This window comes from Vulpes lagopus, chromosome 6 (assembly GCF_018345385.1).
Source record: "Vulpes lagopus strain Blue_001 chromosome 6, ASM1834538v1, whole genome shotgun sequence".
Classification (NCBI taxonomy): domain Eukaryota; kingdom Metazoa; phylum Chordata; class Mammalia; order Carnivora; family Canidae; genus Vulpes; species Vulpes lagopus.
In genome coordinates, this window is record NC_054829.1 from 42199032 (window position 1) to 42215735 (window position 16704).

The window sequence follows — 16704 nt, forward strand, 5'->3', positions numbered from 1 at the left end:
CCTGCAAAGTGTGCCAGATGGGAATGCCAGTGGGCTGCTACAAGCCGGATGTTGCCTGGGATTTGTTAGTGATCTTAAGTATCATAGATAAATGTCACTAGCAAAATCTGTGTTGAAGCTAAATGAAATACCCAAGGACATTGAAGGCCAACTTCCTTTACAAAGTTAGAAAGCATCCTCAAGTCTATGCTTGGGCTGCAGTGTGGACGAGAGCTTAAGCACACAGATTTTCAGGCTACAGAAGTCTGTCACAAATGTGAGACAATCCTTTAGTTCTGCTCAGTCACCTTAGTCTTAGGGTCATTACAAGAACTGAGTTAATTTACGTAAAGCAATTAGAACAACGCCACATTAAGAGTTCTATAAGTGTTTGCTATGGCTATTTTTCTGCTCACTCTGCTTAGTATGCTTAGGTTGACAACTTCAGATCACTTATTTACTCCTTCAATCAATATTTACTGAGTACCTATGATATTCCTGGTACTGTGGACAGTGATCCATTTCCTCTGTGGTAAGCCTCAGTATGATCATCTGGAAACCCGTTTGCACTCACAGCTGTGCAACTATGGAAATATTAAGATCTCAGAGAAGAAACTGCTGACCAGTGTGCCTAGGCAGACAGATCCCTAGGCAGCTTCTTGATTCCCATGCTCCAGGAATAGCCTAGGAAGGACAGAGTCAGACAGAGAATATGGAAGACACAGTATTGACTTGAACAGATGCTCTCCCCCTCAACTCCCCATTCACCCAGAAACTCTGATATATTCTCAAGCAGAGGAGGAGGTTGGAGAGAGGACAACGGAAGATGAAGAGGGGGGTGTAAAGGAATCCTGCAAACAGCTAAGGTTATCTTTCCAGCGAATATGGCAAGATGAAGGTGCAAAATTGAATTAAATTGATGTAGAGAAAAGTACTAGGGTAAAGCAGATGAAATTGCTGATATTTGACAATTTTTAACTTACAGAACAGCTTTATATGGTTCACCCTGCAAAAGGTGCAATATTTCTTGTGCTTCCTGAGTTTGTAAAGCAGTCATATTTGCCACACCTGTTTTAAATCGTTTGTCTTAGAAAAGCTCACGTATAAGAAATCATCATCATGAGAATTGGGCCTCACTCTGAAACATCAAGTTTGGGTTACCTGCATTAGAAATTTAATGAATGAGGCCTCAGAAGCCCAGGTAACAACTGACATGTGGAAGGTTTATTTGTTCTGCTCAATAAACCAACACGAACTGATTGGGTTTCTTTCTTTAGTTCACTTTCTAGCTGGATGCTAGTGATACTCCTTCATAAAATGGGTTTATTAAAAAGTTCAGGAAGATTTGGGATCTCTAGAACTTCTCAGGGACCAAGGTAAATGGTGGGCTATATTCCTTGCCAATTTCTTTGTCCTTATTGAGTCGTTAGGTACTTTCGCATCTGGCAGGATCCAGAGTTTAGATTACATATTTTTTAGAGGGTGACTCCCTACATCATCAAGATTATAAACATTCCAACTAAAATGAACACCAAAACAGGTTTCACACATCTTAAAAACAGGTTTACTCAGTGCACTGAGAGGTCCCATGGATCTGTCTCTTGCTTCAACAATGTTTGGAAAGAAAAGACCCAGAGACTCCCCTTCTACCAGCTTCCAACCAACCTCCAACCTTTCCTCCAGTCACAATTTTGGGAGCCATATTCTTGGCCTTCTCTATCTCTGGGATTGCCCACATCTTATTTTGAGCTTAGCTCCTTATTATGGATCAACCATGAGCTCCAACATGCCTCAGAACTATTACACCCAGGTGGAGGCCACCATCGTCAGCCACCTAGTCAACATGAATCTGCTGACCTTCCACACCTACCCTTCTCAGGGCTTCTATTTTGACCATTACAATGTGGGTTTGGAGGGCAAGGGCCCCTTCTTTCTCGAGTTGGCTGAGGAGAAGCTTGAGGGTGCTGAACATCTCTTGAAGAGGCCAAACCAGCATGGCAGCCATGCCCTCTTCTAAAATCACACAGGAACTGTCCCAAGATGAGTGGGGTAAAAACCTCAGTACCATAGAAGCCATCCTAGTTCTGGAGAAGAACCTGAACTAGGCCCTTTTGGATACGCATGCCCTGTGATCTGCCCACACAGACCCCTACCTCTGTGGCTTCCTGGAGAAATACTTCCTAGATGAGGAGGTGAGGCTCATCAAGAAGATGGGGATTACCTGACTCACCTTTGCAGCCTAGCTGCCCCCAGGCTGGGCTGGGTGAGGATCTCTTCTAAAGACTCACCTTCAAGCACAACCATGAAGCCCAGCAGCCTTTGAGGGGCCCCTGTGGCAACTCCGTGCTTCTAGGGCTTGTGCCTGAGCCTCTCCTTGCAGCCACTAGGCAGCTTTTAAACCACCCTGGAGCTCTCTCACAAGCCATGGACCAAATGGAACCAATAAAGCTTTTTGCAGAAAAAAATAAACAAACAAACAAAAAAACCCCAATAGGTACACTTAATGTCCTAGCAAATTCTCCATCTAGAAATGTACTTGAAGGACATAATTAAAGATGTACATAAAGATTCAGGTTTAAAGGTTATATTAGTAAGAAAACAACTGGCATGCTCAAACTAGGGTAATTCAAGTGGGGTTCATTTACAAAGAAATGGAGGAGCTGTAGGAAAACCACAGGGGATAGTACAAATATGTGTGTATATACATACACATACAATGCTTGCACACACATTCATACAAGATAAAAGGTTTAGAGTGTATACATCAAGATGTAAATGGTAGTTATCACAGAGAGACTATGGTTATAGATGATTTTATCTAGGTTTTGCTTTTTGTGGCTGCTTTTTTGTTTTTGTTTTTTGTTTTTTGCAAGGAACATTTAGTATAAAGAATTATTAACCATGGCAGGGGATTGGAGTAACAAGGAGTGAAACAGAGAGCTCTAAAGACTATAAGAAGAGCAGATATGAGGGGCAGCCAAAACCCCTAGGTCTGAGCTAGAGGGCCCAGGGACCCTCCCCACCAAGAGCTGAGGAGAGGTTTTGCTGGGCAGGGTGTGGCCACGGGTTGGCAGGGAAGTTACTGTGCTGCTGTGTGGTCTACACTTACTCAGAATCTGCTCTTTAGGGTGCTGTGGAAAGCTCATCACAGGGTGGTGTCTCATCAGAAACATTCTGTTGCAAAACCTCCGGAGAGATTGGATATGTCTGTTAGGGGAAGTTTCTGGCTACAGGCGCCTGCCAAGGCAGTCCACTGGAACAAGGGAGGGAAATCCCTCCCGTCTACAATGAGAGCTCCCTGTATGGCTAAAGTTTAACACATGTGTCAGGCTGGCAAAGGGAAAATACATATGGGCCCATCTCCATTTTTCACAGAATGGGGAATGAAGCATGAATTTGAAGCTGAAAAGCCATAAATTGATCACTGGCATACACTCCCAAACCTTACCACCTAGGGGTACTGCATGCAAACACACCCGATCTGTGTATGGTTTTATAACCTGCTGCTTTCTTGCAGTAAATGCTGTGGACATCTTTCCTTGTCAATAAATATAGATCTGCGTCAACATCTTTCATTATTAAATAGTATGTATGCACTTTGTTTTATATAACTGTTTGCCTACCGGTAAACATTTAAATTGTATCTTATTTTTACCATTCTGAACTATACTGAGTTGAACTTCCTTAAATGATTATTTTCTCACAAAAAACTATTAGAAATTGAATTGTTGGATTAATAGGCCTATGTTAAATTGATACGGTACCTGTTGGGTACATTGTTTATTTGATTTAGCAAAAAAAAAAATCATTTTTTGTTTTATGCATTTCTCAAGAATGCATGAAAAAAAATGCCACTTAAAATATCTGGTCTGGCATCCAAGTTAAATAAGGTCAAACACCAGTGTGGTTCCAGAAAGAATTTCTCTGAGAGCCAAGTAGACTGGCCAAGAAAGCTAATTGTCAAAGATGGCACCTACTTTGGCTCTTCACTGAAATAGCATATAGGATCTTTTAAACTAATAAACTTTATTTTTTAGAGTAGCTTTATTTAGATTCACAACAAAATTGAGCAAAAGTACAGAGAATCCCCATATACCTCCTGCTCCCTACATATATACAAACTTCCCCATTCTTAATAACCCTCACCGTGGTGATACATTTTTTAAAACTTGTAAGCCTACATTGATACATCATTTTCATTCAAAGTTTATAGTTTACATTATATTAGTTTACATCATGTTTACTCTTGGTCTTGTGCATTTTATGGATTTTGACAAATGTATGATGACATGTATCTACCATTGTGATATCATACAGAATAGTTTCACTGCCTTAAATATCCTCTCTGTTGGCCTATTTATCCCTTCCTCCCCCACCAATACATAGTGACTACTAGTTATTTTACTGTCTCTATAATTTTGCCTTTTCCAGAATGTCATATAGTTGGAATCACTTTTTCAGAGTGGCTTCTTTCTCTTAGTAGTATGCATTTATTTTTCCTCCTTGACTCTTCATGACTTGACAGCTTGTTTCTTTTCAACACCAAATAATATCCCATTGTCTGTATATGCCACATTATTTATCTACCTTGGTTGCTTCAAGTTTGGGCAATTATGAATAAAGCTGCTATAAACACCCATGTGCAGGTTTTTGTGTAGACATAAGTGTTTGGTTCATTTGGGTGAATACCAAGGAGTATGATTGTTGGATCGTAAAAGAATATGTTTAGTTTTGTAAGAAACTGCCAACCTGTGTCCCAAAGTGTCTGTATTACTTTGTATTCCTACCATTAATGAATGGGAATTCCCATTGCTCCAGATCCTCACCACCATTTAGTGTTGTCAGTTTTGAACTTGGGCCATTCTGATAGTCATGTATTCATATCTCATTTCAATTTGCAATTTTCTAATGACACACAATGTTGAACATCTTTTCTTGTGCTTAGTTACCATCTGCATATCTTCTTTGGTTAAGACCATTTGCCCATTTTTAAATTGGGTTGATTGTTTTCTTGTTGAGTTTTAAGAGTTTTTTGTACATTACAAATAACAGTCCTTTGTCAATGTATCTTTTGAAAATATTTTCTCCTACTTTGTGGCTTGTTTTCTCATCCTTTTGACAGTGTCTTTCCCTGAACAGAAGTGTTTAATTTTGATTAAGTCCAGCTTATCAGTTATTTCCCTCATGGATCATGTCTTTGTGTTGTATCTAAAAAAGTATCATCACCTAAGATCATCTAAGGTTTCCTCCTATATTATCTTGCAGGAGTTTCAGAGCTTTGCATTTGACATTTAGATCTGATCCATTTTGTGTTAATTTTTGTAAAGGGAAAAAATTTTGTAAAGGGTATAAGGTCTATGTCTAGATTTTTTTCTTTTTTGCATGTAGCTGTCTAGCTGTTCTAGCACCATTTGTTGAAAAAACTATCTTTGCTCCATTGTATTGCCTTTGCTCCAGTGGCAGAGATCAGTTGATTATATTTATGTGGGCCTATTACTGGGCTCTCTATTCTATTCCATTCATCTATTTGTCTGTTCTTTTACCAAAGCACTCTCTTGATTACTATAGCTTTATCATAAATCTTGAAGTTGGATAATATCAATCCTCCATCTTTGTTCTCTTTCAATTTTGTATTGGCTATTCTGGGTCTTTTGCCTCTGCATATAAACTTTACAATTAGCTTGTCTATATCTATGAATAACTTGCTGGGATTTTTTTTGGAATTGCATTGAATTTGTACGTCAAGTTGGGAAGAACTACCTCTTGACAATATTAAGTTATTCTATCCATGAACATGAACTATCTCCATTCATTTATTTCTTCTTTGGTATTTTTCATCAATTTTGTAGTTTTCCGCATGAATATACGTATTTTGTTACATTTTTACCTGAGTATTTCATTTTGGGGGATGCTTATGTAAAAGATAACATTTTATTTTCCAAATTGTATTGTTGTTACTCATTTATAGAAAAGCAATTGACTTTTGTATATTAACTTTGTACTCTGCCACTTTGCCGTAATTGCTTATTAGTTCCAGTAGTTTTTTGTTGATTATATTTCTAGCAGAATAAAACAGGGCTATTTTACTCCTATTCTCCAGCAAACTCCCCCCCCCCCCAACGTTATTGACTACACTGTCTGGAAAACTCTATGCAACCTTCTCATTAAATATCTCTTCTTTACAGAATCCTTCCGTAGTTCCTAGATCAGTATAAGAACCCCCTACTATATGTTCTTTTTTTTAAGATTTTATTTTATTTATTCATGAGAGACAGAGAGAGGGAGGGGCGCAGAGACACAGGCAGAGGGAGAAGCAGGCTCCACACAGGAAGCCCGACGCGGGACTCCATCCTGGGACTCCAGGACCACCCTGGGCCGAAGGCAGGCGCTAAACTGCCGAGCCACCCAAGGATCCCCTCACTTTACATTCTTACACTTGTTTTTATCATAATAGTAATGCTTTACTTTCATTACCAATTAAAATTCTGTCTGCCTGACTGTGGTGTAAGGTTCACTGTAGTCAAGGACCTTGTCTCTCAATGCATGTTTGTTGAAAGAATGAATAAATGATTGTAACCTCCCTTCCAATCACTACCAAAAACTGTATTATCCTATATATATCATACAGAGTCAAATCAGGAAACTGAAACCACTCAAAGTATTTAAAGCAGATGGAACTTACTACAGGTGAATTGGTAACCCAAGATATGGAAGAGAGTGAGGAGACCAGCAGGAAATGTGTTTCCCCAGATATTCACAACAGCAGAAAGGTCTTAGGATTTTCAGGTGGGAGGGACAATAGGAAGAATTGATATTACAGAACCCAGGGGCCCCCACTCTGTAAGTTAGAAGTCCAAGTAAGTGTGACTCAGCTGGATCTTCTGTTTGTTTAATCTCACAAGACTGAAATCAAGGGGTCAGCAGGGCTATAGTTGATTGTGGAGGTTCTGAAGGTTAATCTGCTTCCATGCTCATTCAGATTATTGGCAGAATTCAACTCCATGTGGGAGTAGGATTGATGTCCCTGTTTCCTTGCTGGGTGTCAAGCAGGGATGATGTTAACCTCTTGAGGCTGCCTACATTCCTTGTCTCATGGCCCTCTTCCTCTATCTTTGAAGCCAGCAATGTCAGATCAAGTCTTTCTCACGCTTCAATCTCTCAGACTTCTCCTTCTGACTCATTTCTCCCATTCCCAGTAAGAAAAGATTCTCTCTTTAACGGCTCGTATGATTAGAGTGGATAATCCCCCCATCTCAGGCCCTTAACCTTAATCATATCTACAAAGTCCCTTTTGCCACATTACATTTTAACATTTTCACAGGATCTGAGGATTAGGAAATGAACATCTTTGGAGGATCATTATTCTGCCTCCCATTGGCCAACTTGGCTAGAATCTAATTGATACAAGGGGTTAGGAAGTAGGCCTGCAGAGCAGAAGTATGAGGAACAAATCTGAGAGCAAGCAGGCTTAGGTTCACCATATTTTATTTTATTTTATTTTATTTTATTTTATTTTATTTTTTATTTTTATTTTTATTTTTTTTTTTTTAAATTTTTATTTATTTATGATAGTCACACAGGGAGAGAGAGAGAGAGGCAGAGACACAGGCAGAGGGAGAAGCAGGCTCCATGCACCGGAAGCCCGATGTGGGATTCGATCCCGGGTCTCCAGGATCGCGCCCTGGGCCAAAGGCAGGCGCCAAACTGCTGCGCCACCCAGGGATCCCCTATTTTATTTTTTAATAAGGAAGCTGAGATAACATTTTTTTAAAAGATTTTATTTATTTATTCATGAGAGAGACAGAGGGAGAAGCAGAGACACACACAGGCAGAGGAAGAAGCAGGCTCCATGCATGGAGCCCAACGTGGGACTCAATCCAAGGACTCCAGGATCACACCCTGAACCAAAGGCGGACGCTTAACCACTGAACCACCCTGGCATCCTGGTTCACCATATTTTAGATAACATTTTTTTCTTCACCAACGAGGCTGGCTTAATAGATAAGTGGCCAGCTTTTTAGTTGCTGTCAAAAACAATGAATTAATTCTGTTTATTGTAAAACAAAACAAAACATAACAGTGATAACACATTCTGTCATGAGAGGAACTCAAACATAAGGCAATTGCCAGTCGGTTTCCATAATCCTTCAAACTTTGTTTCTCAAATGGGGGCCAGTTAAATTTCTTCTCTTCTGCAGAGAAATATGGAAATGAGGGTTAGGTCAGGCAGGGAAATGTAGATAATCGTAGCCTTAAGAAGTACAGAGGTTGAAAGTGAGTCCCTGGATGTACAGTATATTCTTGGTTCAGGCTCTCTAGAGCCAACCATCAAGATAACCGCCAGCTAACAGAGATTCCTGGAATCTTTGCTGCTGTCCCAGAACACTCAGCCTGCCGCAGGCCCCAGAATTATCTCTGGCAATGTCAATAAACTGCCACCAGGTGATATCAAGCTTCAGCAGGGACCATGATAGATTGACAGAGCACAGTTGTGCTCCTAGACCTCTCTGCTGCCCTGTTCTGTCTGCAATGCTGGCTCATGGTCATTTCATTGACTGGATAACAAGACTGAGTTTTATACAGTTTCAGGCTTTGGAGTCCACAGGCCAGAGAGGGAGGATTTACCATGTTTCAAAACTTGTGCTATTATTTTTAGTAAACATACTCCCACATTTGCTTGCTTCTGAATAACTCAGTATGGCAACAATACCTAAAAGAGAACTTCAACTTTAAACTTTGTGAAAGCAAGGGAAGAACTGTTGACAATGATGGGACCAGCTCAGGAATGAGAGCACTACCATGGAGTGTGATTGCACTTACACCTTACCAGTGTGTTGGGGAAAAGCTTGACTACAAACACCCAATTCCCCTCTGAGTGGAAATCCTTAGCAAGCGTCACACCATGGAGAAGAATCTGCTCTGGTCCGACTCCAATTTGTGCTGCTCCAGTTCTACTGTGCCTCTTCTGTCTTTCCCCCCTCTTATATCTTTGGCCTTTTGCAGAAAGACTCAGTCTTTCTTTTATGTGGTTAGTTAAAATTCACCTGAAGGACAGTTCTTGAAGAAGTTTGTTCCCTCCAGTACACCGTACAAACTACAAACCCAGACCCTTATTCCCTGGGAATGACGATTCTCTCTATTCTCCTGTCTGAGGAGCTTTTTCTTCCCTCTAGAATGAATTCCCAGCATTCTCTCTTCAGTCACCTGAAGAATATGCTCTCTGTTCTACTCTTCCATTTTCTCGTATTGTCAGCTACCAAAGGGTTAACTTCCTCCCTTAGTGGAAAGAGAAATATTCTGATTGAGGTCTGAGCTGAAAACCAGTGCCTCTTAGGGCAGGGACTTGTGTTATGTGATCTTTAAAATTAACACTTTGACATTTTTCCCAGCTGCTAAAGCTTACATTCTTTTTTAAATTTTATTTTACAAATAACATAAAGTAAAATTTACTCTATCTAAAAAAATATTTCTTTGTGTTTTTTTTTAAATTTTATTTATTCATGAGAGACACACAAAGAGAAGCAGAGACATAGGCAGAGGGAAAAGCAGGCTCCCTGGAGGGAGCCTGATGCAGGACTCAATCCCAGGACCCTGGGATCATGACCTGAGCCAAAGGCAGGTGCTCAGCCACTGAGCTACCCAGGTGCCCAAAATTTGCTCTCTTTAGCAAACACTTCTATGAATTTTGACAAATAGAGTACGTAACCACCACCACAGTCAAGATTCAGAACAGTTCTATAATCCCAAAAAACTCCTTTATGCTGCCCCTTTATAATCAACCCCTCCCAAGCTCTGACAACTACTGATCTTTTCTTAGTCCCTATAGTTTTGCCTTTTCAAGAATGTGATATAAATGACATCATATAGCCTTTTGAGTGGTTTCTTTCACAGAGATTAATGCACTTGAAACTCATTTACATTGTTGGGTATATCAATATTTAATTCTTTTTTATCACTAAGAGGTATTAGTTTCCTATGGCTGCTATAACAAATTACCACACTTGGTGTGGTAAGTCACTTGGTGACTTAAAGCAATGTACTTTCTCATAGCTCTGGAGGCCAGAGCCTGAAATCAGTATCACTGGGTCTAAATTAAGGAGGTGACAGGGTCTTTGGAGGGTTCAGGGGAGAAGCCTTTTCTGGCCTCTTCCAGCCCCAGCAATGCTTGGTTTATGACCACATCACTCCAATCTGCAGCTTTATGATTGCAGTGCCTCCTCTTATGACTACCTGGAGTCAAATCTTCATCTTACTCTTACGAGGATTCATGTGAATCCTACCAGCTCAAGTTACTTAATCACATCTTCAGTTCTCTTTTCACCGTAGGGCATAACATTCAGAGGTTCCAGGTTTTAGGACATGGATATCCTCAAATATGGCATTATTCAGTCTCCCACATATGGATCTACCACGAAGTACTTATCCAGTTACCCCATTAGAGGATATTTGGGTTATTTCTAGTTTGGGACAATTATGAATAAAGCTGCTGTAAATATTTGCATAGAAGTTTTTGTAGGAACAATTTTTCATTTCTCTTGAGTAAATAACTAAAAGTGGGATCACTGAGTCAAATATTAGTATATGTTCAAGTTTATAAAAATGGTCACATTGTGGGGCATCTGGGTGGTTCAGTTGGAAGCATCCAACTCTTGATTTTGGCTCAGGGTTATGATTTCCAGGTTGTACGATCAAGCCCTGTGTTGGACTCCATGCTACAGCATGGAGCCTGCTTAAGTTCTCTCTCTCTCCCTCCCTTTCCTTTTTTTTTTCTCTCTCTCTTCCTTTCCATCTGCAACTCTGCCCCACAACCCCCTCTCAAAAAAAAGGAAATGGTCAAACTGCTTCCAAAGTGGCTGTACCATTTCACATTCCCTCTGGAAGTATATGAGAGTTCCAATTTCTCCACATCCTTGTCAACACTTGGTTTTATCAGTGTTCCTAATTTTTGTCATTCTAGCAAGTGTGTAGTGGTATTTCTTTATGGTTTTAATTTGTATTCCCTAATGACAGTGATTGTGAGCATTTTTTTCATGTGTTGAAATTTTAATGTTACATCATTTCATGCCCTCTCTCAGTTGGGTACACTTTTATTTAGCTCTCTAAATGTGCTTTAGTAATGATTTAGAAATAACCACTTAACAGGCAAAAATCTTAGAATTATTAACTTCTCAGGAAATTAAAACTACTGAGTATCTTTCAATGTAGAGAAATACTAACTATCAAAATGAATCAATACAGCAACTAAAACCAAACAACTGGCTAAAAAATGGGCAGAAGATCTGAATGGATATTTTTCCAAAGAAGACATAAAAGAGAGGTGAGTGTGCTGCAGGTAGGCATGGGGAAAAGCAAAATAAGACAAAAACAAACAAAAAAAGAAAATAAAAAAGAAGACATACAGATGGCCAACAGGCATGTGAAAAGATGTTCAACATCACTGATGATTAGGGAAATGCAAATCAAAACTGCAATGAAATATCACCTCTCGCCTGTTAGAATCATTATTATCAAAAAGATAAGAAATAACTACTGTTGGAGAAGATCTAGAGGAAACACTTGCAGACTGTTGGTGGGATTGTAAATTGGTACAGTCACTGTGGAAAACAGTATGGAGATTCTTTAAAAAATTAAAGATAGAGCTATATGATCCAGCTATTCTACTACTGGGTATTTATCCAAATAATATGAAAACATGAATTCAACAAGATATATACACCCTTATACTATATTCACTGCAACATCATTTACAGTCACCAAGTTATGGAAACTAAACACACACATTGGAATATTACTCAGGCATAAAAAAAGAATGAGATCTTGGGTACCTGGATGATTTAGTTGGTTAAGCATCTGCCTTTGGCTCAGGTCATGATTGTTGAGTCCTGAGATCAAGCCCCATATCAGGCTCCCTGCAGGGCTGGGGGCCTGCTTCTCCCTCTCCCACTGTTTGTCACTTCCCCTGCTTTTGCTTTCTCTCTCTCTCTCTCTCTCAAATAAATAAATAAATAAATAAATAAATAAATAAATAAATAAATAAGTCTTTAAAAAAATGAGATCTAGGCATTTGCTATGTTGTGGATGGAACTTGTGGTTATTATGCTAACTGAAAAAAGTCAGAAAGAGAAACACAAATTCTGTATGATTTCACTCATAGGTAGAATCTAAAAACCAAAAAACTCATTGACACAGAGAATAGACTGGTGATTGGACAAAGGGATAGGGGTCAACTGTATGGTGATAGATGGTAGCTAGAATTTTGGTGAGGACCATTTTTAAGTGTATACAAATGTTGAATTATAATGTTATATACCTGAAACATATATTTTTTAAAAAATGAGTCTATGAAATACTCATAAGATATACCTAAGGTGCATGGTTAGTATGAGATGGTTAGCAAGATGATTGGTAAGGAGTATGTCTATAATACACATGTGGGATGTTTTTCTTCTTTACAAACCTATTTGCATTAAGAATCTATATGCACCACAATAATTCTGGAGTGTTCCCTTTAAAAAAGTGAGTGTAATATGATATATCTACCTTAGGAAGTCCATATAATTAGGTCTTCAGGGCACGCTTGGATGTGAAGCCTGACAACTAAATTTGCTTTACAGTAAATTTCTTAACCATGGAAAAACTTCCTCTGAAACTGGCAGAAACTCCAAAAATCACCAGGTTCTGCTGAGGGACCTGGATAATAATAAGAACCATTTGAATACAAATCAATCCTCTACTGAATGCCAAAACTCTCATAGACTAGTTCATGCGTAAAATACACCTTCACGTTTCCAATAGCTTCAGGATAAATTTCCCGTGCTAGAGAAATAAAAGAGACAAGGCATCTACTTCAAGAGACTTGGAAGTTAGGGGAAGGAAGTGAAGACAGTACAAAAGACTCAAGTGGAAAATCTTATTTTCTTCAAAAAATTATTAGAATATTTAGTTAGCAAAAATGGTAGTAGAAATGGTGTCCCAGTATCCTTGTCATGTATGTTAATAAAAATAATGTTACAGAAAGTATCTTTTATTACATGTGTACACTCTTATGCCAGACAGTATTGTAAGTCTTTGGCATCAGTTAATTCATTTAGTCCTTACAATTACCCTAAGAGTAGGTATTATCTTTTTTCCCCATTATAGGAATGAGGCCACTGAGACATAAAGAGATTAAGTCACTTGCCCAAAGTCCCAGTGGAGGATTGGTCATCAGATGGAGGTGGAGAGTCTCTACTACATCAGATGACAGCTGTCCAGGAGCTGATACTGTGTCTCCTGAGCCTGACTGAGGACCAGCCTGACCTGTAGAGCTTTTAGAAATGGTGTTTCCCAGGCCTCAGTCCTAGGGTTCTAGTTCAAATTATCTGAAATCTGGACTGCTTTTGCTGGTTCCCTGGGTGATCCTGAGCATTAGCTGGGTTACCAACATTAGGTTGGTTTCCCAGTAGTAATTTAGTAGTGCCTTTTTGCTAGTTCCATACCACCCAGCAGAGAGATCATAGACTTTTCAAGGATAATTATTAAGTTCCTCGTCATGGTGATGAGAGATTAGGACCACACATATTCCAGATCTTAAATGTGTAATTTGCCAAAGGCAGATTACTACTTTCTTTTAAAAGTTTGAAATAATATGAGTAAAAATCAGGATTCATATTTTACTTACACATAATACTTGTCATATCTGAACTCAGCTTCATTTGAAGTTTGTTTTCAGTGTTATCCATATTATACTTCTATATTTATTCATGTGATAAGAGTTATAATCTTGTTATTTTTCTCATGGTTTCCCCCAAATGCTAGTGGTAACCAATTTTATATTTCTACCAGAGACCTTGAACTCCTGAACTGAATATCAAATGGCATGCTGGACGTTTCTTCCCAGAAGAAGAGGCTCTGATTGAACTTGCCTGAAACAGATCTCCACACACCACACCCCAACCAAACCTGTTGCTTCTTCTACATTCCCTTTCTTGGCCATCAGCCCTACCACCCACTCAGTAATGCAAGCCAGGTGCTAGAAGTCACTTGGATTCTACTCTCTCTCCCACTTGCCACAGCCAATAATCATCTACGTCTTGTGACCTTTCCATTCCCACTGCCATTGTGTCATTGCATGTCCTATCACCTTTTGCGTGGTCTCCCAGCTCCCTCTCTCTGGGCTACCCTGTTGCTTTCTACTTCTTTTCTTTCTCTTTGTGGGAGAAAGTGTATACTTTTGGATCCAAGCTTAATTTTTTTTTTAAATTTATGATAGTCACACACACACAGAGAGAGAGAGGCAGAGACACAGGCAGAGAGAGAAGCAGGCCCCATGCACCGGGAGCCCGACGTGGGATTCGATTCCGGGTCTCCAGGATCGCGCCCTGGGCCAAAGGCAGGCGCCAAACCGCTGCGCCACCCAGGGATCCCTGCTTAATTTTTTTTTTAATGTTGTATATCAAATATACAGCTGGGGACAGAGAACAAACAACTGTGCTCTACTAGTTTTATCAAAATCTTAACACTGTCATATTTGCGATTTTGTTTAAATAAATGAAGAGATCCAGCTACAGATATAGCTATTTAAGACCACCTTGACTAGCCTACCCCCATTCCCAAGCCCTTTCTTTCCCAGCACACTGTCATGAATTTGCTATTATCATGTGTGTTTTGTGCTTTCTCTAGATACTCGAGTTGATAATTTAGTGCATTGCTTTGTAGGTTTTTAAACTTTATGAAAATGACCTCCTGCTACTTGCTTTTTTGACTCGATTTAATTTTTTCTTCCTGTTGACACGTGTTGCCCGAATTCATTCACTGTAACTACCATATGGTACTCATTCTGTGACTATACCACAATTTATTTATTTATTCTCTGTTGAAGGACGTTTAGGAATTTTGCTGCTGCTAACAGTGCAGCACTGCTCTCTTTGAGCAGATGTTTGAGAGGCTCTCTAGGCTATATTCTCAGGAGTGGCATTACTTTCCCGCTCTCTTGAGCCAGGGAGACAAATCGTTTCCTGCCTCTCTGTAATCTAACTGCTGCCAGAGTCATTTTTCTGAAATGCAAATCTGCTTCTGTCACTCCCCTGCCAAGTCCCTTTGATGGAAACAAACCCACTATTCCTCAATAAGACTTTCAAGCACCTCCCCCACCCTGCCCAGCGTCCAGACCCTAGTCTTTTACCAGCCTTCTCTCCTACTCCCCACACCCAATGCCCAGCCAGGCGCTGCTCCCTCAGAATTGCTCCCTGTTTCCCCTCTCCCACCCCCTTGTACATTCTTCTCTCTTTCCAAGACTGTCCCATCCTCACCCCATCCACTCCATCTTTCCTATGAGGAAACACTTGTTTTTCAAGGGTCCATCTACTCATGGAAACCTTTCCTCACCTGCCAGCAGCCACTGGTTTGAATCCCAGTTCCTTTACTTACTGACTTGGGCAAACCTTTCAATGTCCCTGAGCTCACCTTTCTCATCTACCAAATGAAGATAATAACAGTGCCTACCTCATATGCCTACCATCAAATTTGATCCTCGATATAGAGCATTTCATTCATACAGTGCTTGACAATAAATGTTTTCTTCTGTTCATTTATCTATTAAAGTATCTTTTAGAATCATTTCTTTTTATTTCTGTTAGTTATTTCTTTAAGCATTTAAGCACCGCCCCTCAACTATTAGCTGTCTGGAAACACATCTAATTCACATTTATATCATAAACAGCACAGAGCCAGGCACAGAGACGAACACAGTAAGTGTTGAGTGAATAAATAAATGAGTCTTTGGGTTCTCAGAGCTGTTAGTTAAAAAAAAAAAAAAGATTTAATACTTTGTCATAGATGGTATCTTATTTTCATAGAAAATGCAATCTCTGGTGACAAACTTTTTGTTTTCTTTTTACTATCAAAGCTTTCTTACGATAGCCTCCTGCCCCATTTCTTTAAGTTGGTGAATGATTTATGCAAGCTGATCAGTAAATAGTATTAAAATAATTTATTTTGTCACTTGTGTGTTGCCTAAGGAAAGAGTTTGCTTTAAGACAAAACAAAACCCCAATAGTGTTGTGGTTTGTTTGGTTTTGTTGCTTACTTACAATCTGATCGAGGCATGAATTAGTACTGAGAATTTCAATTTAAAAAAAAAAAGGGGATCCCTGGGTGGCGCAGCGGTTTGGCGCCTGCCTTTGGCCCAGGGCGCGATCCTGGAGACCCGGGATCGAATCCCACGTCAGGCTCCCGGTGCATGGAGCCTGCTTCTCCCTCTGCCTGTATCTCTGCCTCTCTCTCTCTCTCTGTGACTATCCTAAATAAATAAAAATTAAAAAAAAAAAAAAAATTAAAAAAATAAAAATAAAAAAAATAAAAAAAAAAAGGACAGTTTCTGAATCTGCAGATCTGTGAATGTAAATTCAACTTTAAATCATGCAAATACAGATGCTTCTGAGCGAGAAGGGAGCAACTGAAAAGGAGATATGTGGACAAGGACACATTCTTTTTCCTTCCTTCCTCTGTCTCAGACTTTTTCAGCACTCAGAAACTGGGATCCTGTCGGGCTCCTCAAACATTCCATACAGCTCAAACCAGTGTCTACTCTTGGTTTCTACTCAGTTGCCTTTTCCTCGCTGTGCTGCTGTCTTCCTGCAGTACAGCAGCCTTCTCTGCACCCCTGGGTGGTGACAGCCCAGAAAAGAGCTACTTCTCAAGTGGTTCCTGCTCTCTGCATTCCCCGTGCCACCCCCAGTAGCAGGC

General features: G+C 39.7%; 1 pseudogene; it reads left to right on the forward strand.

The window, feature by feature from the left end:
* Positions 1–1753: 1753 nt before the first annotated feature.
* Positions 1754–16704, forward strand: part of LOC121492536 — a 50108-nt pseudogene continuing 35157 nt past the window's right edge.